At 34.4% G+C, this 26,112-nt stretch overlaps 1 long non-coding RNA gene across 1 annotated transcript; it reads left to right on the forward strand.

Annotated features, from left to right (window-relative positions):
• The first annotated feature begins 8,479 nt into the window (after positions 1-8,479).
• Positions 8,480-24,712, forward strand: LOC118497264. The gene is made up of 3 exons (XR_004899786.1): positions 8,480-8,626; positions 24,395-24,399; positions 24,699-24,712. It is a non-coding gene; the product is annotated as an uncharacterized LOC118497264 (long non-coding RNA).
• The last annotated feature ends 1,400 nt before the right edge of the window (positions 24,713-26,112 follow it).

Raw genomic sequence — 26,112 nt, forward strand, 5'->3', positions numbered from 1 at the left:
ACTGTTTTAAAACTTTTATTCAAGTACGGTTGTCTCCACTTACCCCAACCACTACCCCCTACCCCAGCCACCCCCACTTCCTACCCCTGATTTCACCTGCTTTGGTTTTATCCGTATGTCCTTTATAGATGTTCCTGAAAACCCTTTCCTCTTTTCCCCCATTATCCCCTCCCACCTCCCTTCTGGTTACTGTCAGTTTGTTCTTAATTTCAATGTATTTGGTTATTTTTTGCCTGTTTGTTTGTTTTGTTGATTAGGTTCCACTTACAGGTGAGGTCATATGGTATTTGTCTTTCACTGCCTGATTTATTTCACTTAGCATAATGCCCTCCAGTTCCATCCATGCTGTAGCAAAGGGTAGGAGCTCCTTCTTCTTTTCTGCTGTGTAGTATTCTATTGTGTAAATGTACCATAGTTTTTTGATTCATTCATTTACTGATGGGCACTTTGCTTGCTTTAAGCACTTGGCTATTGTAAATTGTGCTGCTATGAACATTGAGGTGCATAGATTTTTTTTGTGTTGGTGTTTCAGGGCTCTTAGGGTATAACCCAGCAGTGAAATTGTTGGGTCAAAAGGCATTCATTTTTAGTTTTCTGAGAAAATTCCATACTTTTTTCCACAGTGGCTGCACCAGTCTGCCTTCCTACCAACAGTGCACTAGGGTTCCCTTTTCACCACATATTCTCCAACACTTATTGTTTGTTGATTTGTTTATGATGGACATTTGTACCAGTGTGAAGTGGTATCTCATTGTAGTTTTAATTTCATTCTTTCTAATAGCTAGTGATGCTGAGCACCTTTTCATATGTCTCTGGGCCTGCTGTATGTCATCATTGGAGAAATGTCTGTTCAAGTGCTTTGCCCATTTTTTAATTGGGCTTCTTGTCTTCTTACAGTGGAGTCATGTGAGTTTTTTATATATTTTGAAGATAATATTGTACTTTAAATGTTGCTTCTTTGAAATACAGAGACTTTAAAATTATCAAAGTTGCCTAATTATTTCTCAAGAACCAAATTACCTCAGAAAGTATATTTTCCCTTAGGTAGCATACCAATAGGTTAAATACTCTATAAAGCATTCTGTGGTGAGGGGAAGAGGAAAAAAATAATGGTTCCATCTGTTTGAACTCCTAATGTGGAAAAATAAAAATTTATCATCAAAAATATATGAAAATAAGTGCACATAGACATTTACATTGGGACAAAAAAGATCTCTTACTCAGTTATTGGGAGCTTAATATACATCCTAATAAAAAGTTTAGTTTCTCTCTTCAACTGGTCACTCACTGTTGTTTTGATGGGAAACCTCCTGTCACGTTCAATCTGGAGTTATCTAAGATCCTATATCTTCTCAGGTCAGGAGTTAAGAGAGGAGAGAGAATAAATAACCCATGATGCATACACACTCTGCCTGACAAAATCAGCTGACTTGACTGAAGGGCATTTGAGGTCTGTAGACACAGATCCTAACCTCTAAAATGTCCAGACCAATCTAGCATCTTAATCAGAGGAAAAGTCACAGGGAAGTTTTTGTTTTGTCTTTCAGATTTTTTCACTTTACACAATTTTAGAATTCTGTACTGCTTAATATCTTTGTTCCTATTAGGAAAAGTTAAGGAAACATCCAGTTAAGGAAAAAGTTAAAGGAGAACAGAAGGAGACACTTTCTTTTTTGGATGGCTATGTTTGAATAATAGGCTTATTATGCTTTTTATGAATCATTGTTTTAAGAGTTTTACATATTCTTACTAACGTAAGAATCCCTGCTAGTATCTGACAGATGAAGAAATGAAGGCAATAGACAGAGGTTAATAATTAGCCCAACACATCTAAGTAGCATGGCATTTGAACCCAATAATTCAGCTGTGTTGATGATGTTTTTGACAATTTCATTATATTTTTTCCAGTACTCAAATAAATTAAATATGTTTCCAAATTTCTCTTAATTGCATAATTCTGGCATTATTAGGTTCAAATTTAAACTATTTTCACAAACCATTTCATTATATAGTAACTGGATATTAAAAATTACCTAGGGTTTCTCTAAATTTATTTATTCATTCAATGAATATTAAAAGTATGTGCCAGATGCTTTGATGAATCTGGGCCTATTATCTGCAACCAGACAAGTATGATAGCTGCTCTAAGCTCTGAGTTCATATCCTAATGGGGCAAATGAAAATTGGTCATCATGCATGGGATGAACATTTCAAAAGGGAAAGCACAGACTGGTATGATGTCAAGAGTAGGTATGTGTGAAGGGAAGACAGATGCATGGAGGGAAGGCCAGCAGCAGCAAATGGAGATCATGCTGAGATCTGAAGGTGGGAAGGAGATTCCTAGTCCATGCAGTAGAAAATGCATAATATTCCAGGACTTAAAGAAGACCAATGTGTCTGAGTGAAGAGACAATTAGAAGAGGCTGAGGGGGCAGGAATAGGCCATGCAGTGTCCAAGGCCTTACCTTAGGATTGGCAACTTTACTGCAATGGCAACGGTGAGTCATTCAGTGCTTAAGAACTGGGGAGAGTCATGCTCCAGTTCTGAGTTTTAAAAGATTTCTCTGATACAGATAAAAAATAAATTAATATACCACTCAGGAGATTATCACAAATGTTCAAACTCAGGATGGTGGTGGCTTATCATCAAAGGAATTAAGTGGGGATGAATTTAAGAGATTCTTAGTTTGCAAGATGAACAGGGCTGAGTGAAGAGCAAGTGAGAATGCAGCAGAATGAGGTAATAGAAGGAAAGAGAGAAGCAGTTGACAGGTCCCTTGTTTCAGGAATTAATGCATTCCTCTCTTTCTAGATTCTTAGATCTCAAACACGATGCAGCCCACACCACTTGTAAAACTACTTTCTTTGCTCCTTCAAATCTTTCTAACATTAAATGTTTCCTAACCTTCAGTGGGATCTGTGAATATTTATTTTCCAATTTCTATAAGTGAAGGCCTAATGGAATAAAAGTAACACTTTCAATTTGTCAAAATACTTCCATAACACACAAAAAATAAAATAGCTTTCAATTAATTTATATTCCTGTATTTACAGTTATACTTAACTATATAGAGAAGAGTCAGAGCCCCCACACATAGCTCGACCAATTGCACAGTATATCATGCCTTGCAATGGAAAGAGCACAGTTGTTTACTTCCCTGGTTGTTTAAAATTACTGTAAAGGATGATATGGTTCTTCAAAACTAGTGAAAATGTTGCTCAGGCTTTTCTTGTTATGATAGAAATCACTCAACTTCTATCATAACATCATTAGACAATTTAATCAGTTCTATCATAAATAAGGGTTAATACAAAGAAAATGCTATCCCTTCAGTAATATGGGCAACACACCTGAGATTGAATAAATATTAAATGATTCTTTGAATGCATTGAGACAAAGTCATTGATGTGAGAATAAGAGTGACCACCATTAATGGAGTGTCTTCTACATGCCAGGGGCCAAACTTGAGTTTCCCATTTATTGTATTAACACATTTCAACCTCAAACAAAGAAGGAGACACTCCTTCTTTGGAGAACGAGACAATGCTACAGAAATATTTATATCTGTCTTGTGGATTAGAAAAGAGGTTGCAAAAATTAAGTATTCTGCCCAAAGTCAATATCTAGTAAGCAATGGAGATAGGATTCAAAACAGTTAACTTTCCTCAAAAGCATACATTACTAAAAAAACAGGGATTCTCTTAATAGGAACTTTTTTCTCTTCCTAGAGATGCAAAGCTAAAAAGTTCCAATTGCATATTTGAGTAGGCACCTTTAAAATAATCCCATTTAATATACATATACTGTGTCTTTTCTCTGGGAAAGTTAACATTGTAAAGAAGATCATCTAAAGTAGAGTAGCTGCCATGATTAGAACTAAGTTTATTGCCATTTAGCAGATGAACTTATCATGCAGAAAAACAGCAGGATAGACAAACAGAGCAAATCATCAGCAAAAAAATAAAGAAGTCTATACAAAGCACCTTTTCGTAAACAGATGGCTGTCAGGTGAAAATCAATTACCTGTAGACAAGACCAAGGCAAGAGGAAAATAAACATGTTTAAACTATCAGAGAGTTCATGGTTGAAATATAGAGTCTGCTGGTGAGTGGTGTGTATTGAATTAGTTCCAAGGATGGTGGTAACAAATGTCATGCTGCATTCAGGAGGCAGAGAAGAAAGTAAGAGAGGGTATGAGGAATGAATGCACAATTGATGCTGAAGACTTTGGGTTGCCTAGAGCAAAGGGTGTTAGGGCTGCATATAACTCAATCTCTGAAGATTTCATAGATTTCCTATTCTCTGACACTCGGTCCTTTTAGATTTGTCAAGAGTGAGCTGTTTTTCCTTACCTTTAGGTTTTTTAGCTCTGGCTTTTAGGTCAAAAAAATCAGGTCACCCCTGGCTGGCGTAGCTCAATGGATTGAGCACGGGCTGGGAACCAAAGTGTCCCAGGTTCGATTCCCAGCCAGGGTACATTCCTGGGTTGCAGGCCATAACCCCCAGCAACTGCACATTGATGTTTCTCTCTAAATAAATAAATAAATAAATAAATAAATATCTTTTAAAAAAATCAGGTCAGGTTAACATTAATGGACAATAAAACTTGAGGGTTAGAGATGCTGTTTTTATTCAGCAGCTAGATGATGATCTGAAATAAATTAAAATTTTTAAATAGATGTTTTTTAATTACATAAGCTTTGTCACTTTGAAATGTTCTTAGAAGAGAAATATTTGATACTCTTAACATTTGCGTGATAAATTAGAATGTGTGGAATAGGCAAGAAAGAAAAACAAAGACATAGCTCAATGGTCAAATTAAAGACTACTTGTTAATACCAAAGGCAAAATTCTAGTTGAATTGGAAAGGGGACAATTGTTGTTTATTACTTTTTTCTACAGATGGAATGTAAAACCAACTGTAAAAAATTCATGAATGAGACCTAGGAATTGGCATTACAGCAAATTCAATGATTTTCCAAATGCATGCCTCTACAAAGAATGCACTATTATTCTGTCTAGACTTTATGGCACAGTATAATAAATTAAGACTGACAGCATCAATATACTTCATAAATGTTACTACAATTTACAGTATTCCTGACTATTAATATTTCCGGGCTACCTTAGGTAAAACAATGTGTACATCTTACAAAATAAAATCTATTGCTAATGCCATTTGTTAGCAGACAAAGAAATGGTAATGGCATTTATTCCTCTGAATATATTCATCTTCTTAAATAAACCTAGGGAATCTGAGCTTGTATCCATAGATAATTCATTAGCTTCAGTCCACAGGTTTATTTTCTTAGAGTCTTCTCATACATATAATATACTAGCACAGTTTTTGTAAGGTTACTTCTAGGGATTATTTTTTCCCTGAAAGTTTATATTTCATATAAAAGAAACTATGATACATAACTTGTACTTCTATTGACTGACATGGAGCTGAAATTACTTTTTTCTAAATATTTTCTTCTAGAGAGAGGCACATTTTTTTAAATATTTTATTTATTTATTTTTAGAGAGAGAAGGGAGGGAGATAGAGAGAGAGAGAGAAACATCAATGTGCAGTTGCTGGGTGTCATGGCCTACAACCCAGGCATGTACCCTGACTGGGAATCGAACCTGCAACACTTTGGTTCGCAGCCCGATCTCAATCCACTGAGCTATGCCAGCCAGGGGCAAGAGGCACATTTTTATAATGAAACCACCAGCAACAGAAGGAAGTCCACCAACAGGTCTCAGTTTTTTTCAGCCTAACATTTCTTTGAGTTGTAGATACAGAGAAGGCAACTAAAACTACAATAATGGAGAACAGTCACTCTCAAGTAATCTATAAATATCCTTGTGAAGCAACATGGTATAAAAACTCTGCCATATACAAAAAGATGAGTTATATTATTTCATGATTTGCAATTTTATATAATGTAGACATGCATCATCATTTTTTTGCTTTTATATTTAAAAATCACTAAAAATCAAATATATAGTCTCTTTGGCTGAAACATTTGCAGAGAACGTATGAATGTACTCTCTTTCCACCTATTGTAATACCGGTAACTTTGTGTGATGGTCCTTTCATTACTCTCACTGAGTGATGAAAGTTTTTGCCAGCCTCATACTATGAAGTTCTTCAACAAATGCACATTTCTATGTAAACACAGAGGAAGAGAGAGAGAGAGAGAGAAAGAGAAAGAGAAGCTGAGTATATGGCGAGGGATTGTTTTTCAAAAAGGATGAGCTTGATTGCCCTTGGAAATTTTGGGGTATTGGCACTGAAGTTCATGGATGCAGTAAAATCATGTATGTCTCTATATGTTCACAAGTGTGGGTTAGTTCTGAAGCAAGTTACCTATCTCCTAAGAAGTTGGTGTTGCTATAGATTCTTACATATAAAGAATATAATTTAAAAATTCAAGGGAATAATTAGTAACAGGGTATATCATATATTGCCAATATTTCTCTACAGATCAGAAATTTCATATCGTTCTTATTAATATCAGTTACTTAGAGGTATGGTGAGTAAAATAATTAATTTACTGTGTTTATCTTTTAAAATTGTGCTCATATATGCTATCATTTATAAGCCATTAGGAAGTATTTTTTTTTAGAATAATCTCTTCAAATCCCACATATGATTTAACAAATGTTTATACTCTTGGGTTCACATCTTGATTTTCTTACTGAAAACCATAGCCCAAAATTCAGATTAAATATGTAGGACAAGATAGAAACATGAGAAGAAAAATTTTTATTCATCCTTAAAATACAAACTAAGAACATTTGCTATTGATTTCATACTCATTCATTCAAACAGTAGTCTGCAAACCATGGCCTGAGGACTAAATTCAGCCCAGCACCTGTTTATGTAAACAAAATTTTATTGGCACATAGCCACACTCATTTTGTCTAAGGCTGCTTTTCTGCTGCACAAAGTTGAGTACAGTGATCCATCACTTATTGTGGGAGTTACGTTCCAGAGACCCACGCGATAGGCAAAAATCCACGAAGTAGTGGGGTTATATTTATTTTATTATTTATATAATTTTAAAGCTTTATAAACCCTTCCTGCACTCCTATAAACCTTTCCTACTCTCTTATTAACCTTTCCAGCACTCTTATAAACACTTCATATGCTCTTAAACACTTTCTACACTCTTAAACCTACGTAATTTTAACAACATATAAATGCTATATGGGTACTCACCAGTGAAGTATACCACAACTTGAATGATGAAGATTATGAATTATGTAGCTGTGCAGCACTGATGGTGATGAAGGTAATGATGATGACATGAATGTACTGCACAGCCAAGAAGATCATTAGAGCTATTCTGAAGGCACGTCATCGGGCGCTCCATCAGGCGGTGCAGGATCTTCGTCCTGAGCCGTAACTTCTATTTCCACTAAAGGTGTAGGCATGACTGATCTTTTCATCCAAGTGATGAACATAGTTATGGGGAGTTGCTGGCACTGCTTTTTATGCACAGAGGCAGTTTCTCCATGAAGAGAAACACTCGAGTCCAAAGCACCTCTGAAATTTGTCAAACCAGCCTTTGCTGGCACTGAATGGGGTTGGTCTGGTGGGAGAAGCACTCAGCAGCCTTGCTTCTGCATCATCATCCTCATCTTCATCCTCATCACCGTCAGGAATGTCCATGCTTTCCGCAAAACTATCATAAAGTTCCTTGGCCTTCATCTGGATGGTGTTGGTATCCAGCGAGATATTCTTCCTGCAATCATTCATTCACAGGGCCAATGCAGACTCCATCCTCACAATGGCCTTATTGCAGGAAGTGACCACCCTCTTTGCAGTCTTGTTAAAAGTCATTGTTGCCAAAGACCTAATATTCTTCTCGTTTTTCTTTATATAGTAAATAGTAGATTCATTGATCCAGTAATGTTGGCCTACAGCCACGTAGCTTTTGCCTTCCTTTAACATGTTGAGAAGTTCCACCTTTTCTTTGATGGTAAGCATATTCCTCTGGTGCTTGGGTTCACTGCCAGAAGCCTTATAAGGTGCAGAATGTTTGGGTAGCATCGTAGGGCTTGAAATAAATTCAAACTTTTACGAAAATTTCACAAAACGCAAAACTGCAGAACAACACTACGTGCAGCAATCAGAAGTCAATGTGAAGTGGAGAAAGAGAGACAGTGAACATTTGAGCACAGTGGGGGTGAGCAAACAGACCAATGCTATGGTCACTGAGCCAATCAGCGCCCAGGATACAGAACACAGTACTGTGGTTGGTCACCTTCCATTCCATCAGCCAATAGTGTGCCATGTACAATCTCATGTTGGCAAACTTGCACAAGTGGTAATGGTGTACTGCATTTCCATTATGTACCATACGGTATTTATCCACTGATGAAATACATACTGTATTTTATTTATATTAATATTTTAATATGTTTGAATTAATATTTTTATATTTTATATTATTTTAAAAGATTTAGGCAAAAATAATTTAAAATCATAAATATTATGTAAATACCTATATACTGCAAAATCCCATGATATAGCGAAAACTCTGTGATACAGAATCAGATATATATTTTTTTAAGAAACCCAAGATATAGTGAAGCTGCAATAAGTGAACCATGATATAGTGAGGGATGACCGTAGTTTGTTTCAGAAACTGGAAGGCCCAAAAAGCCTAAAATATTTACTATCTAGCCCCTTACAGAAAAGATTTGCTGAATGGTTTAAAATGATGGTAAAATTTGATACTCAATATGAAACCAAACCTAAATGAGGAAAGTCTTGAAACACTTTTGTATCAGTCAATGTGAATTAGGTTATACTGAAGTAACAAATAAACCTCAAACAACAGAGGTTTAAAGCCTTCATTTATGCTTATACTAATGTCCATCAGTGGTGCCTGGAGGCTTTCTGTTCCACATGGGCATGTAACAGAGTTACTTTAGGACTCAGGGAGCAGGAGTTCATAAAGCAGCCACTATCAGAAGCCCTGCTAGTAATCTTGGCACATAAAGCAAGAAACACAACAGCATCTCGAAAACACAGTGGTTCTTTAAGCTTGTTCTGGGAAGTGACATACATCACTCCCACTCACATGTTCTTGCTCACAGTAAGTCATATGGTCTGGCGGTCCCTGAATTCAACACCAAAATCAAGAAAAGTTCTTCTCTGAAAGAAGAACTGGATACTGAATAACAGTGATATTTACAACCACAGCTTCCCAAAGGATGTTATGACTGGGTTAAATCTTTAAAAGGTACAGTAATGAGTTAGTCAGAGAGGGGTGAGGGCACATCTGTTCTAGTAGTTTGTGTGTTAGAGTTTGATGGGAGAGTAAAAAGAGAAGAAGCAAAAGGGAAGACTGAAGAGACATGTAAAATGAGTCCTAGTGGGCATGATGCAATTCCAAGGAACTTTATCTTGACTCTAAATGCAATGGGAAACAAAGAAGTTGACTCTTAAGCAATGCATCATTGATCTAAATATATCAGCCCTGAGGGTTACCTTAATTCTGATTTTTTGTTAGACTTTTACAAAGTCCTTTATTATTTAGGTTTGGCTTTTTGTTGTATGCATTTGAAATTTTCCAACTAATACAAATTAGCCCTTAGTTTTACACTACCCTATATTCTCCACCCTTACTCCGATCATAGGACTTCTAGGATGTTTGCATGATGTCACAAAGCAGTTAGAGTTATGCCTGGTGCAAAATGCTTACTATATGATAGTTATCGTTTTTGTCCTTTAAGATGATGTAAAGAATTCACAGATATTTCTTATATCTCTTTTTCCTCATTATAAACTTCAGTTTCTTTGGACTCCTTTATACTAGTGTCTGAACCCAATGAACCTCTGTCATTGTGTGTGTGTGTGTGTGTCTGTATAGTAGTAGCTTTACCAGATCCTAAATATTTAGCATTAGCAGCTGGCATTTTAAAATACATTAATATAGTGTTTTAAATAACATTCTTATAAGAAAATTGAGTGCCTTTAAACTAGTCTTATGATAATATAGCAACAATCATAACAACACCCACTTTATGTTGAGCAACTACTATGTACCTGAGACATTTTATGTGTATTTTTAATACTTGCAATAATCTTACAAGGAGGGAATTATTACACCAAGTTATCAAATCAGGACACTGGATGTCAGAGCAGTTAAGGCCCCTATGTCCTTAGACCACAAACTCAGTGAGAGGTAGGTTAAGGATCTAATTCATAAGTAAAAATAAGAGAACTCTACCACCACTTTCTTAATCCTGCTTTAACATACAAAAGTCTTTCTGTGAATGTTACTGCCTGGAACATCAACAATATCCAATTCCTAGAAAATAAAAACAACAAATATATTGATCTTTGTAAGAAACCAGGACAGATTTAGAGAGAGGAAGAACCAACTACAGGCACACGAACACACATACACACACACTCAGGCTCAAAAGCAAGAATGAACAAAATGATCAAATGCAATTAATCAACCAGGTATTTTAAAATCAGCCAGTGAAATTCTAACCATGCGATGTTAAATTATTGTATATATTACATTATAGGGTATGTCAGTTTACCTGGATTACATGATCTGTATCTTTCCACACAAAATGTATTAGCTATTCATTCACCCCTTACCATATTTTCATAAAAGTTGTGAAACAGTGAAATTTTCCTCTAAGTCCCTTTAAGAAGCTTCTTACTTAGTCTTCCAGGTAAGCTTTCTGCAAGGAACCTGCTTGTGGCCCTCCAAATTTCCTTGCTCATGGCACGGCTTGCCCTTTGGAGCCAGTGTATCATTTCTAGATCTTACTCCCTTGTAGAAGTTTACTTTTGCTGTGTTACGTTCCCTCAAAGCCCCATTCTCAACAGCCATGTTTCATGTCATAGCAAAAAGACCACAGACTAGGGATTTTTATGTAATAAATATGAAAGTTATTGACTTTTTCAGCTGATTGGTTGCCTAGTGCTCTTCTTTCTTACTTTGGATTAGGTTAATTGAGTCAGGAAAACAAGGAAGTCTAGAGATTGTGTGAATATACTTGGCATTTGGGAATTGACTGGTTCTGCCAATTTACAACTCTGAGAAGAGCTGTAAATTTCTGTAAGGTTAGATTAGCTCTTTTATAGGTGTCTATGCTGTCTCCATTGTGTGGAGACTCCTTGTCATAAGTGGCTACATTTTAGGGTGTTCCTATGACTGGGGAAGAAATGAACATGAACAAAGCAAGGACTACATTTGGAGACTTGTAAATATTATCTTACATAAATCTTACCAACATTTTCAATCTCTTTACAGATGAAGAAATAGAGTTCTAAAAATGTGTACTATTGAATAAATTGTCCAAGTCACAGACACAGAGATAAGGATAGTGTATGTACTCAAAATTATTTTATTCTTATACTATGAAACTCAATGGATAAAATTTTTCCCTCGCATGAGCACTGGAAATATATAGTGTACATATGATGAAACAAGATCAAACATACAGAAATGTATGAAGTACAATGCTATTCTATTAACCTATTTCCAAATGTACTTTGCAGAATTTATTATTGTCACGATTCTATGCATAGCTGCCTAAATTTTTCAGTGTCTAGACAAGAGGAGTAACATTGTGGCTGGGCCAAGATTTGCCTACACACTTGTTTTGCTTGGCTAACTCTGTATTTTCAAAGCATTTAAATGAAATAAAAACATTATACACACAAAAATGTATACAATCGCACCTAAATCTAGTTTTCTGTCTCTTAAAAAAAATCTTAATATCTGAAGAATGAGATACTGGTTGGCCCCTGCATTACAACGATCAAAAGGGGCTGGGAGGATCCTGTGTTTTGTTCACACAGCTCTTTCCTCTCTCATGCGCCGAGGGTCAGCTGTCATAGGTCACACCTAGCCAGATGTTACCTGGTTAGCCTCTGAAACATTTTGAATTTGCAACCAATCCATTATTTTTATTAAGTTAATTTTTTCATTTAATGTTCCATTGGGGCTACCTTTTCATATTTTCCCTTGACTTTTTTAGAACCTGCCTACTGGCCATTGTTTGGAAACACCATCATTTATTTAACCTTTCTGCCTTTGAAGGAGAGTTAGGCAGTTTCCAATTTTTGCTATTAAATTGCTTTAATGACCATCCTTAAACACATATCTTTGCCACTTGTTTCTATTTTTCAGTATGATAAATTCCTAGAGGTAGAATTGCAGGTTATAAAGGTATGCACACCTTAACATTTGATGAATTGGCCAATTGCCCTCTGAAGTTTGTACTGAATATATTCATACAAAAGTCACTTTGGCAGTGGGGCTCAGTAGATTGAGTGGGGGCTTGTGAACTGAAAGGTCTCCAGTTTGATTCCCAGTGAAGGTACATGCCTGGGTTGTGGGCCAGGTCCATAGTTGGGGGCATGCAAGAAGAAACCAAACAATGTTTATCTCCCTCTCTTTCATCCTCCTTTTTTTCTCTAAAAATAAATAAAAATAAAATAAAAGTTATTTTTAAAAAGTTCATTAGAGCATGTACTCCTCAGTGCCCTCAAGTGGGGAAATTCTCGTACTAGTAGACACTCCAATACACATCCAGTTTTGAGAATGTGCACATTTTAGAGTTTTATAAATTTTATTTTAAAATTGGTTTAAAAACACACCCACATTGAACATTTTCGATATATTGTGTACAATGGTATAATCACCCTTAATTCTAAAGTAAGACAGTAAAGAAGAAGCCACAGGAAAATGCTTCACTATGTTGATTCTCTGGAAAATGCAATAAAGAACTTGTGAAAAGTGAAGCATTATTATAGGAAATTATACTGAGTGTGGCTTTTTAATTGTTCCTATATTTTGACCCATTGTTTGAATAATTTTAAGGGAAAAAATCCTCCTGAGAAGGAAGTACAATAAAGACCATTTAGGAAATAAAGAGATATAGATATAATTAGAAGAAGAATGTGTTATTTCTGCCAAATTACTGGTGGCAATCTAAAAAGGAAATTGAGGCTTTTTTAAACCCATCAGAAATGTTCACTTTACAAAGAATAAATCCTGCTTAAACCTAACCTCAGGTGAGATTTGTGAAAGGCTGACTTGACATTTATCTCATAAGAGAAAAATAATGAGAAAAACTGAGGACAGAAGTGTTTATGACTATGATCTTACAATAGACTGCGATCATCAATCTATGTATTTTTCTATAACAAGGATAACATTTTTCTTTCATACATTTCCCCCTTAAAAATCCATTTTAAACTATATGCATCTCCCTCAAGGAAAATATAACATTTGACCCTCACCTTCATTAAGGTTAAAATATATTTCACTTTATTATCAGAAAATTGCTTGGTTAAGTGATCAGCTCTACAGAAACAAAATTCAATCTTTATCATACCAAGGATACATCCATTACAAGGATTTTAAGAAGGTGACACAGAAATTTTTTGCACTGAAATGGAACCAATTTTCCTATAGCTTCTGTATCATTATTTTTAACCTTAATATGCCCAATTTTTACCTACTGCAAATTCACATTTCTCTCTGAGTAGTTAATGATAGCAAGTAGTTTTATATATGCTTTAATAGATATTCAATTAAAGCAACCATATATAAATTATTCCTATCTTGATCTGCCAAGAGAGCATTTCGTAGACTTTCTTTCTCCCTATATCTTTTGTAAAATGAATTATATAAAAATAAGTATGGGAATAAATACATCACTTTAAAAATGAGAACAAGTGTTACACTTATTAAAGCAGCCTATCAATCACATTTGCTTAAAAGACAGTAAATTTAAAATTATCCCATTAGATTTCTAATGCATTCAGCAAATACTTATTGATGACCTACTAAGGGCTAATCTATATATACAGTGTTATAAAGGATATTAGGAAGTATGAACTAGTTTCCTCTTAAAATCTGAGTGACACAGTACATGTAGGTAGTTGGGGAAAATTCTCAAAATATTTGGCTGAAGCTAAACAATGAAACCATTGATGAGTGTAAAGCTCTCCACTTAGTTTAAATATAATCTGTTTCATGTGTTAAAGCTACAAAGACCTGAGAACTACAAACTGAAGTATAACAGTTGCTGAAATTCTAATTCAAACCTCTCCTTAACGTATCTATCATCATCCCAAACTGAGGTTCAAGATGTTGAAGTATGCTAAAGTTCTTACAATTAGAAATATTAACTAGAATCAAATAAAAGAAAATATCAGTGTGCTCAGAGCATAGTAGATGTTCAACCAATTTTGGGGAAATGAATTGTTTTATAGCTGAATTGTTTTCAAACATGTTTGTAATAATATTTGAGGATAAAGTGAACTTATTCCCTAATTTCATTTTTATAAGGAGGAAATATACACTTTGGAGAAAAAATGAAAAAGAAACACAACAGTTTTCTTAGAATGTTGGCTAACTCTCAACCAGGGGTCAGCAAAGCACAAACTCCAGACCATATGTAAACTGTGGTCTGTTTTTGTAAATAAAGTTTTATTGGTATACAATCATACCCACTCATTTACCTTTTCTTATGGCTTTTTTTGAAGTCTAAAATATTTATTCTCTTGTCCTTTACATTTATTCTCTGCCACCTGCGATGTTCTAGCAGAGCCCATAGAAGCCTTGTCACAATAGTGCTGATGAATTTTTTTGAAGATTTTTTATTTATTCATTTTTAGAGAGGGAAGGGAGGGAGAAAGAGAGAGAGAGAGAGAAACATCAATGTGCGGTTGCTGGGGGTCATGGCCTGCAACCCAGACATGTACCCTGACTGGGAATATGAATTTTTAAGGTAAAGAAATGTAGCATTCAATGAGGAAAAAGAAAGGTATGAAATGCACCTTCCCTGTCTCAGCTCCTTCACCTTCATATCTTCATTCTATTTGCAGCATTTTCCAAACTTAACTTTATATATATATATACATATATTATATATATACACACACACATACCTGTGACCAACCACACATGTAAATGACTCGTGTATAATAACTGCCTACTGTAGATTCTTAATGACCTATAAGCATGTTTTATTCATATTCAGAAGCTACCCATAGCTACAGAGCCAGTTTCACTTCATTTAACCCATTATTTGTTCAATGTATTTAAAGCGAAAATCCTCATTTTGTTTTTTTTCAGAGCACTTTCCAAATTCTCTGCCACCTATGTCAATGGGATATTCCTTAAAGAATGTAAATCAATTCCTCTATTTAAAGGAAATGGGAGAACTCTCCTAAGTAGAGTGGACATGCACAGTTAAGGATAATAATAACAAAAAGATTACTTACTAAACATGAATGTCTAGGATATTAATAAAGTACACTAAAAACGATGGATGAATTTAGGAGTTAGAACTTGGACTGTATACTAAGATAATTTTTTTCCAAGCAGCCCATGGACTCTCAGCATCAGAGTCACCTAGGATGCTTGTTAAAGGTGCTGATGTCAAGGCCCCACTAAAGACATAATAAATCAGAATATGTGTAGTGGTGATGTGGACCTCAATGTAAACAAGTCCCTAGCTAATTCTCATATGCTCTGTTATTAAAGATCCAAGGCTTCTGTAAGATCAATAGAAATTTCTCAAGGGAGAGACTCTCAGGGTCAACTTTCCCATGATATCCCTCCATTTTTCAAGGGCTTTTTAAAGTTGGATGTCATTGAATTACAAAAAACAGCTAGCTGCCTTGGGATAACATTAATGAAGCTGTGCAAGCAGATTAATGTAAACTCTAGAAAAATACAAAATAAAGATTTATAGCTATCATAGAAACTTCTCTACCAAATTATAAGAAACTAAGAGAATTTACAAAAAAGCTTTAGCTTTGTTGTTCACTTTTCCATAAAGTTTTTCTTGAATTCTTCAGTTTCCAAGGTTTCCTTGTCCCTTGAATTTGGTTGCAATTTTTCTTCTCCACTATTTCATAAATATTTATATTATATTTAATATTATGATATTCTATTATTTTAAATTTGCTAATGCTTATTTGCCCATTGCATATACTAAAAAAATGTGTTTGATTGTACATTGTGTGCCAGGGCAGAGAAAATTCAAGCTGTTTTAATAAATATATGTGACATGTTTAATTTATTAATAGATGAAACCAAACGGATAGTGACATACACATCAGCTTTGTAAATAGCCTTGTTCATGATTTTGTGAAGACAACAGGTATAAAAAGATTCCTGACCATGGCTGAGCTGTTTCACCTTCCCTGTTTTGATTCTATAACTGGTCTCAGACTTTAAGGGTGATCTTCATGGAAAACAGCAGTTCCAAGGTCATATAATATTGGGAAATAGTGGCTAAACAGTGAAACTGAGAAAATAAGATACAGAGTCTGTATCACTAATCAAATAGGCTCATGCAGAAATTTCCCTGCAGCCCTGAGCTACAGGTTCATAAATTGAGCAATAACAACAAAAAAAACTGTTATGAACAAAAAGAAATTTTTTTCCTGAATGGATAACAAGGTAAAATAGTATAGCCCCAAAGTAACACACACACACAAACACACACACAAAACAGTCATCATGGGCCTTAGTTAAGAGAGGTATTGAAACGGATTCCTTTGAGATACTAATATAATGCACATGTGTCCAAAGGAAAAGCCATATGATCACTGCTGAAGTGATGGGGCTTTGAATAGCTAAGTGATGGAATTGTAAAGAATTAAGTGAATATGTAGATTCAGAAAGGAAACAAAATATCATGAAAACTTGGAGGCAAAATTCAGTGGTGCTGGGGTAGACTTCAATGGAAGATCAGAGAATTCAAGACCAGAAGGAAACCTAGAATTAGTTTCTCAGGCAAAGAAATGAGTAAGCATCCACATTCTTTAGGTCAAATAAGAGACTAAGCCCAAGGTTCCTCTGAGAGAGATCTGTACTACCAGTTTGGGCAGCATTTGATGCTGGTGTGAAGACAGTGTTTATCTGCAGCCAAACTTGGTCAGTTATATGTGATTGTGAGCCTATAGCTTTTGACAGTTCCTAGGTTTCTTTTCTTTCTTTTTTTAATAACCAATACCTAGATGCTAAAAACCACAGGGATGGGTTAATGCCAACCTAATGTTAGATCCCAGCTTGGGACTGAGAAATCAGAGGATAAGCTGTTTTCATTATAACACATCAGAATTGCATATGCTGTGGCCAAAACTGATGTCTTTGAACTGACATCTTGATCTAAATCTGGTATGAATATCAGCATTTAGCAATCTACTGCCTCTTCTACATAACACAGTTTTGCATATATTTCATGCACTTTTGTTGCAGTGTGGCAACATAAAGTGATCTACCACAAAGTTATTTGGCCAAAGCAATTTGGAAAATAAAGTGTATTTGTAGTTGCTTGTTCATATTCCTGGGATGGAGGAGGTCTGTGCTCTGTTTTAGTAAACACAAAGAAGGAAATAGGAAAAAAGGAATATGAATGATGTCTCCTATCAGCTTTCAAAGTGTGAGGAGTACTAGCATTAATTCGTGTTTGTTTGTTTGCTTCTGATTATTTACTTCTCCTGCCCTTATTCTGAGCACTTTCAAGGTCCGCAGCTTCTGAGTGCTCTCCTCTCCTGACACTTCTCTAGTCCCCATAGATCAGTGAAGTCTCTCAGTAATTTCCAAGGAAGCTTTGGTTGCTGATCACACGTAAAAACACTGCTCCTCTCATGGTACATTTACTGAGCATTTGAGAGCAATCAAATATCTCATGAAGAGTAACGAGCTCTAATTTAGAGTGAATTGAACAAGCTAAATGCTATATTTGCCTGAAACACTATCCTTCAGAAACCTTGTTTTGTGGTTCGGCTTTATTGCCTTAAGACCCTAATCACACTCTAAAGATTGTTTTTAGGTCATAGCACTTTCTACATATGACATAACAAATTTCACTTCTCTAAGGTAAAATTTAATTAAATCTAGTTTTTTCTCTTAATTATTTTTTACCAGCTCTTAAGGCAGCAATGTTCAAATTTTATTTAAAAAAGAGAAAACAAATAAAATCTTTTATAAAACTACAATATTTAAGCAAGTTTAGAGATGGAACTTTTCCTTTCATCTCCACTTCTGAAGCTCTAACCCCTTTGCAGAACTGTAAGATAGCTGAACAATGCAATTGTGATTTCATCACTTTATTAACAGAGTATTTAGTGTGATTTGAAACCAGCATCCATACTGCCTCATGTGGAGGCCCCAGTTAGAGAGGGAAAACTAAGATTACTCAAAATTTTTCTTCCTATTTAGCTTTCAGTTTTCAGGAAATGGCTTTTCATTAAGAAAATAATGATTTTGCCCTGGCTGGCATAGCTCAGTGGATTGAGCGAGAGCTGCGAACCAAAGCATCACAGGTTTGATTCCCAGTCAGGGCACATGCCTGGGTTGCAGGCCATGGCCAGCAGCAACTGCAAATTGATGTTTCTCTCCCTCTCTCTCTTTCTCCCTCCCTTCCCTCTCTAAAAATAAATAAATAAAAATCTTAAAAAAAGATTGTTTAAAAAAAGAAAATAGTGATTTTAATTTTTAAGTATTTTTACCATACACATCTATGACTGAATCTAAACAACTGAGAGGAACTAATTTAATCATTGTCTTCAGAAAATTATATTTATGTTTTATTATAATTTTTATCATAAACTCCACCTCACTGTTTTCTTTCTCAGAAAAATCTGTTGAACTTGAAGAAAATCCATCTTTTGAGTAAAACTATTCTGCCTGCCAAATGGGGATAGTCAACATTTTAATTAAAAAGTAAACACAAAGTGAAATAGTGAGATAATTATTTTTATGAAAAGTATTATTAGTAATGAATCATACCAAAGTTTTTTATTCAGTAATTTTTAACAATTAATAGGCAACAGGAAGAAGACGATAGGCAAAGACTAATCCAGATTTTTATTTGAGTTATACTAGTGACCAAGATGTAAAAACATTCTATATTTTCCCAGATATCAGTGCAACTAACCAAACAGCAATGCTATTTTTATGAATGCTTATTTGTACATTGAATTAAAAAGTTAATAATTGGCTTGATCCTGGTGTCCACATGAAGTAATTTTGATTCTAAAATGTTATAATTTCCAAAGAAATATAAAAAAAAGATGCTAAATCATAAAAGGTGAGAAGGTAGTTAATTCCTGGGAAATAAATTTAAGCAAAGGATAGTTCTTTTAAAATGCACACAAGTAATTTCAGATGGCATGCAGTTTAACTCTAATTCTGCATCTATATTTTGTTGTATAAGATATTTTATTGTCTAGGATTGCAGCACTGTTTCCTCAGAGCCGATAATTCCCTGGGCATAGTCAGATCCAAAATGGTAATAAAGGTTACTCTGTAACTTGAAATTTTCAGAAATCTAACTATTATTCATTTATAGTCTATGAAATGTATCACAAAAAATTTCTATGCAGTTTCTTATTCTGTCAAATTTCTGAACTTTTATCCCTAGTTATCCCCAAGAAATCAAAGCACACAGTCTGACATTCTTTTTCACAGAGCTAACTCTTTGTCAATAAGAGCTACTGTTTGGAACAAAAGAAATGAATGTTGGTAACAAAAACAGAAAGAAAATAATGACAGGCATATAGATAGCTCAGAGAATCAACAGTAAGAATGGAAAACCAGATTCGAGGGCCCAGGTCTAGAAAAATAGTTAGCTATAACAAAAATTAAAGTCATGCACAGGAATCACTTAAGTAGTGTGCAGTCACTGCAAAGCCTGGACCACTACTACTGCTGTCTCAGACCATGGATGCTGCCAGCTCTGGTGGAATAAATTCTAAGAAGTCCCTGCTTACCACTGCATGTACAGAGACCCAAGTGCCAAATAACTGAAAAGTGTTCATTAAACACATACCAGTTTTTTTCTATTGTACTGCAGAGTGTCAAGGAATGCAGTCTCTTAACTGCTGCTATTTCACAGTCAGAAGACATAGCACTATTGACTAAACTTTCACTCTTTTGTTTAAAACAGATTCACAAAGCCCTGGCTGGCATAGCTCAGTGGATTGAGCATGGGCTGCGAACTAAAGCATCGCAGGTTCGATTCCCAGTCAGGGCACATGCCTGGGTTGCAGGCCATGGCCAGCAGCAACCGCACATTGATGTTTCTCTCTCTCTCTTTCTCCCTCCCTTCCCGCTCTAAAAAAATAAATAAATAAAATATTTTAAAAAAACAGATTCACAAAATGTAATTTATATTATTATTATTAAGTTTTGATGTGTTCATTACAGAATAATTAGAAAATATACATGCCTGTGATGTTTATAGACACATGCATATACACACATAGAGCTGACTAACTTGAGAATACAGAAAAATATAAGAAAAATTTTTCATATCTTCACAGTTTTTTTTACATTATTTCTATTGACTTGCATAAATTTTATTATATTGGTATATCATAATTCATTTACTCCATTTATTGTTGCCATTCAGGGATTTCTTCTAATGTTTTCCTGTAATACTAGCCTTTAAGGAGTGTCTTTATAGAAAATGTATACTTGTTATTAGGATTAATTTTTAGACTGGGTTTATCAGTATCAAAGTAGGATATTTAATTGTTTTTTTCTATGAAATAAAAACAAAACAAAACTTTCAGAGTCTCTAACTCTGACAGAAGTAGAGGCATCCTATAGTGAACAGCTGCTGACTACTAATTGGGTACATTCAAGTAATGTTTTCATAAATTACACATATATTTATAATACTAGTGTCTGAAGTGGTTTCCCCTGTCTATATTATTTGATAAAAATTAGGCTCAGCAAGAATGTGACTTACTAAAAGCCAATCAGGAGATTTTCAGAATGGAGTCCTGTCATTAGCAAACAAATTTAGGACTGAAAAATTCCCTTCAGCTTCCTCTACCCACATCTATTAATGTCAAAATCCTATTTATATATCCTTCAAAGGACAACTAATACAAAAACTTTATTTGGAAGAAATTCTGGTTTGTTTTTGTTTCCTTAACACATGGTTCCTAAAATCACCTTCAAATCCCCTTCCTCAAACTTTTCCTTGGGAATTGTGATCACTCCACTCTTGTGTTCTCTATGCACTCATCTCCCAAACCACATAGCCAACCCTGGAGGAAGTGTTAGCTGTCAAAAAACATGGTCTGATACCAAGGACAGAAGAAGGATGCCAGCAATGGACAGCAGGTGTGCACTACTGCTCTGCCTTTTCTTCATCCACTACCACTATCCAGGCTTTCTTCATCGCTTGCCAAGACTCTTCAAATAAATCCTGTACTTGTCCTCTCTCCTGCCAGGGATATCCTTTCTCTCATTCCTTCAATACTCTCCATTTAGATGAGATAACTTACTTTATAAAAACAGGTAGGATTTTGTTAAAAGAACTTCATGAATATTTGTGGCACAATATTTGAATTCTTATGCATAATCTCCATAGTATTCCAATGTCCCATTGTCATTCCATTTATAATCACAGCCAAAACTAGACTGCTCATTTTATCAGAAAGGAAATTCATTTCTTTATACTTTAATGTCTTAAATTGTTCTCTTACCTGGAATATCATTTGTACTATATAGTTTTGCCTGGCCCTTGTCTCCACTAGTCCACCACTTCCTCTGATACAAATAATTACTTTTGAATTGGTACTTCCCATGTCCCATTTCAAAAATATCTGTTAAGGTACTAATAATGTAGATTTATAGGAGTTTATGTTTAGTCTCTCTTGGTTAAGAGTGAGTTGCCAAATTTAATCTTCTCAGCTTAATAAACCAAGATGCCTAAGAAAATTCTTTGCATAAAACCTTTACTCAATAAACATTTGCTAAATTCAATTTATGTATACTTATAAACAGAAATATGTCAGAGTTGTTCATTTTATTTTTGTTAAGCCAGTCAGCTTCAATCATGCAACACAGCTGATGAAAAGCTACAAGATATTCCAGTTTCACTGACATATAAAATAATCACAGTTATTCATTGGTCAAAAATACTAGAAAAATAATAATAAGATAAAATAATAATAGTAATAATTAATGAGTTGGCTCTGTAAACTTTATGTACTTTTTTAAATTTCAAACATATTTATTGAACATATAAGCACACTGCTTACTACTACACTCAGATATTGTTGATGTTTTACATAAACATACCTATAGCGAGATTCTCTTCTCTCAAAGACTGAGAGCTATAAATAGCCATGTATGATAAAAGGCCAAGTAGACAACATCTCTGAGACTGTGAAATGATGATTTATCTGTGCACAGACGCTACAATTCTAAGTTGCAATGCACTCCATTAATTAAACAAGTCTCCACATCCATAATTTAATTTGCTGAAAGAATTCACAAGAGGGATGGGAAACTGGGTTTCTCTGCTTCCCATAAATGTAATTGACATAATGAGCAGCTTTCTCTTTTGAGTCACAATGCCTTACAGTAATACCTGCTTCACTTGATACCAAGCTCTTTCAGATTTGTACAGAGAAATAATTTACTAAGTGCAATTCAACTCAATGTAGATAGATATCATATAGCATGAGAGATTTCAGAAATAAAGCAAATGACTTAAATGAACATTGTAGGTGGAAATGATAAAACCTGAGTCAAACAGTAATTCACAGTAACATATGCTACATATGTCCCTCTCACTCTATTTTCAATCTTTGCAAAATTTAAAATAGAAGGGAAAGAAATTTTATATTAAAATGTGAAATGCATTCTATTTTACCTTGATTAGAGGTTCACAAAGCACTTCCATATGCATTCATTTGGTGTTTCATCTAGCAAGTTTATGAGCGAGACTTTTTTTATTGTCCCTGTCACCATCCATTTTCACAAGTGATAAAACAGAAGATCTGAAGGGCTTAGTAGTTTGATTCTATGCTTTTTACACTATCAATAATTTGAATATTGGTTCAGAATTTATCAATGAGTCAGAATCATACCAAATGTTCAGTAATTATCTAACCAAAGAATACAATAGAATAAAAAAATCTTTATCATGTCACTTATTTTTATAGAAATTTTTATTTATTCCTAATGCTTACCATTATGGAATTAAATATATTTTTAATAAACTATAATGTCCTCCAAGATTGCATCACAAATCTCTTTTTCTTCTTAGCTAATTTTAAAATGGAATTTTTAGACTTAGAAGATAAAATAACCAATATAGGAGGAAATGTGAATCTCTTCTGAATGCACTTTATACCTCTCACTCCATCGAAGTTTGATTTCATTATTTTATTTCTCTCATTCTTCCTTCTGTTGACCATTTTTCTTTTTAGTTAATTATTTGTAGCATTTTTAGAATTCAAATGCAATCCGTTTCTTCCTTTCTTGGGCTACTTTGTTCACAATCATAAAGAAAAAGAGCTAGGGAGCTAATAAATGTCAATTTTTTGATGTTATATAAAGTATTTATAAAGCAGTAAGCAATGTTCAATATCCTTAGAATTAGCCACTTAAGACTTCAATATCTGGCACTGAGAAAAATAGTACTGTGAAAGCTTTCCTTTTGTACCTAAGCTACAGAAATTTCATCACCTACTGATAGGTGTGAACATTTACAAGTGAATGAAAGAAATTAAATGATGAATTCCCAGCAGTGTTTGAAACATATTTTAGTGGCTGCTTAATTTATCAAATAAATACAGAATTCAAAAAAAATCCTACTCAGTAACTCAGTTTTATAATTCTTTAACCAACTTGGTTAAATATTCCATTATACATAAAAAGGTATATTTTATATTTTTTATTACTTCAACCTACTTCTCAAATCTATAAAGCCTATGCGAGGGTATCTGAGGCCCACAGAAACTATAATTTTATATCTACATATCTGGGTCTATATATATAATATCCTTGTTTTCAAGAAAGTTATTTGGAACTGTTAATCTGGGTTTTTATTTACTATATTAATTTTCTCTCTTCTCTGCTCCTATAACGTAGTTTAGCTAATGATTTGGAACTTACAAGGCTATTAGTTCAGAGGAGAAATGATATAGCAAGAAACTGGTTCAAGCACCATTTTAGAAAAAGTTTTCAAAAGTATGGCTTGTGATTATGGAAGGACTCACAGCATTATGTGTACAGAATATGCTAAAGATAAAGATATAAAAACCCAATGAAATAGGAGTCAAGGCTGGGGAGATGAAGAGAGGCTGTGAAGGTACCATTATGGGATCCTGATAGCAGTCTTTAAGTCCTAGAGTCAAGTTCTCTTCCTGCTCCCTCATTGACAGGAATTTGTCAAGGGGAACAGTATCAGAACTTAGATATGGTCAGGGATGTAAAAGTAGAAAACAACCATACCCATGTCCTGCATGGAAATGAACAGAGATAGCTAGCAGCTTTGCAAAACTCTCTGAAAAATTACCACATGGATGCTGAGGGTATTGAATATGGTATCAAGGAAATGGTATTCCAGAGGACACCTGAAAAGCAGCTAATGTTTCCTGTGTTCTCAGGAAAATAATGCACTTTGGCAGAGAGTGTGAGAGTGCACCCGAAAAGGCTACAGGATTAGGATGAGGGAATGTGCTTGTAAATGACAGTGTGAGCCACCGGCCATATGGCTGAAGATCAAAGTCATCTGATTGGGAGCTCACAAAAGCTAGACAGGACAACACTATTTATGAGGATGACAATGTGAACCAGATAACGAATACCAGGCATTCACCCACTTATATTGTTATTGTTATTATTGTTTATTATTATTATTATTATTATTAAAATCTCCAAAAATTCAGGTATAGATCAAGAATAAAGTACAAGATAAAGAACTAGGTGAAAGTGAAGACTTAAGAGAGAAACTTTCAGGCAAATTTTTAATGGAGCCTGCATGTTATATTAAAATGATTATCATTAGAATATTAAAAAGCTACTATAGATTGTTGAATATGGTGACAGCATTATTATATATATGATTTAGATTAATTTTGCAAAAAATGTGAACCATGAAGGTGAATGCAACTTAGAGATTTGAATTTTAATTGAGAAGTTGTAACAGTTGTCTGTGCAAGGGATAATAAGCTAGAAAAAAATAAAATAAGAGAAAACTATCACAAAGATGAAGTTAAAAGCATTGAATTTGACTGGTGATTAATTACAGGAAAAGAAAATTGTCAAAGACAACTCAGATTTCAAAAGCTAGTGGTACATGAGTAAGAGTAATGGTGGAGTGCTGTTGGCTTGTGGTTAAAAGCATGATATTGAATATTTTTAGTTTTAGGTGATGGCAGGACATATCAGATGGCAAGAGAAAAATAAATCAATATGGGAAATATCTAATAGAGATAGTAGTTGAAGATAAGGAAGGAGATACAATTATTGAATGCAAGAGTATAGGAAAAGAAACTTGTTTATATTTAGGGAGCAAGAAAAGAGAAGGAACGGCAAAGGCGGTAAAGAAGTGCAGGAAATCAGCGAGAAATTCAAGTTAATTATCTCATGATTCTTGAGAAAAAAGGGAGTTAAAGTAGTTGTTATGACTCATGCTGTTGGTTATTTGACTTATATGAATAATGGAGAAGTTTCCAAGTCTGTTAAGGAAATTGCCAATGATGACAAGAATGTTGAACTGTGCATTTTCTTCTGGAATTTTCCATGAAGATTAATGGACACATGGAACAGACTGATAGATCTCAGAGGGGAGGGAGATTGAGGGGACTGCAAGAGGTTAGCCAAAATATATATATACCTATATGCATATATGCATATATGCAAGGCCCATGGACACAAAAAACAATATGGCAAAGGCTGGGGGCATAATTTTTTAAAATAAAAAAAGATTAATTTTTTTAGGCTTTCATATGTTTCTCTTAATTATAATTTCTATGCATAATCTTTCATCCTAAAATTTTTATTTTTATTACTTTTTTAATTTTAAGGGGACTAAAAGTCCTGACTAAGCTTTACTGTGGGATTTCTTACATCTTTTTATAGAAACTTATTTTAGTCAAATTCAGTTAAGAATCAAATTTCCAGTTAAAGAGAATAACAGAAAGCTGCAAATTCAGGATAGCTATAAAGTACCCTTATGTTAGTAAAAAAGAAAAAAGAAAAATGGGGTCATCTGTATATTAACCATTAAATATCTTGATGTTTTAAAATGTTAAACCAGAAAATATGAGTTAACTGCATACTTTAGAGGGTTAGAGGGTT

The sequence above is a fragment of the Phyllostomus discolor genome, chromosome 11, assembly GCF_004126475.2.
Source record: "Phyllostomus discolor isolate MPI-MPIP mPhyDis1 chromosome 11, mPhyDis1.pri.v3, whole genome shotgun sequence".
NCBI lineage: Eukaryota > Metazoa > Chordata > Mammalia > Chiroptera > Phyllostomidae > Phyllostomus > Phyllostomus discolor.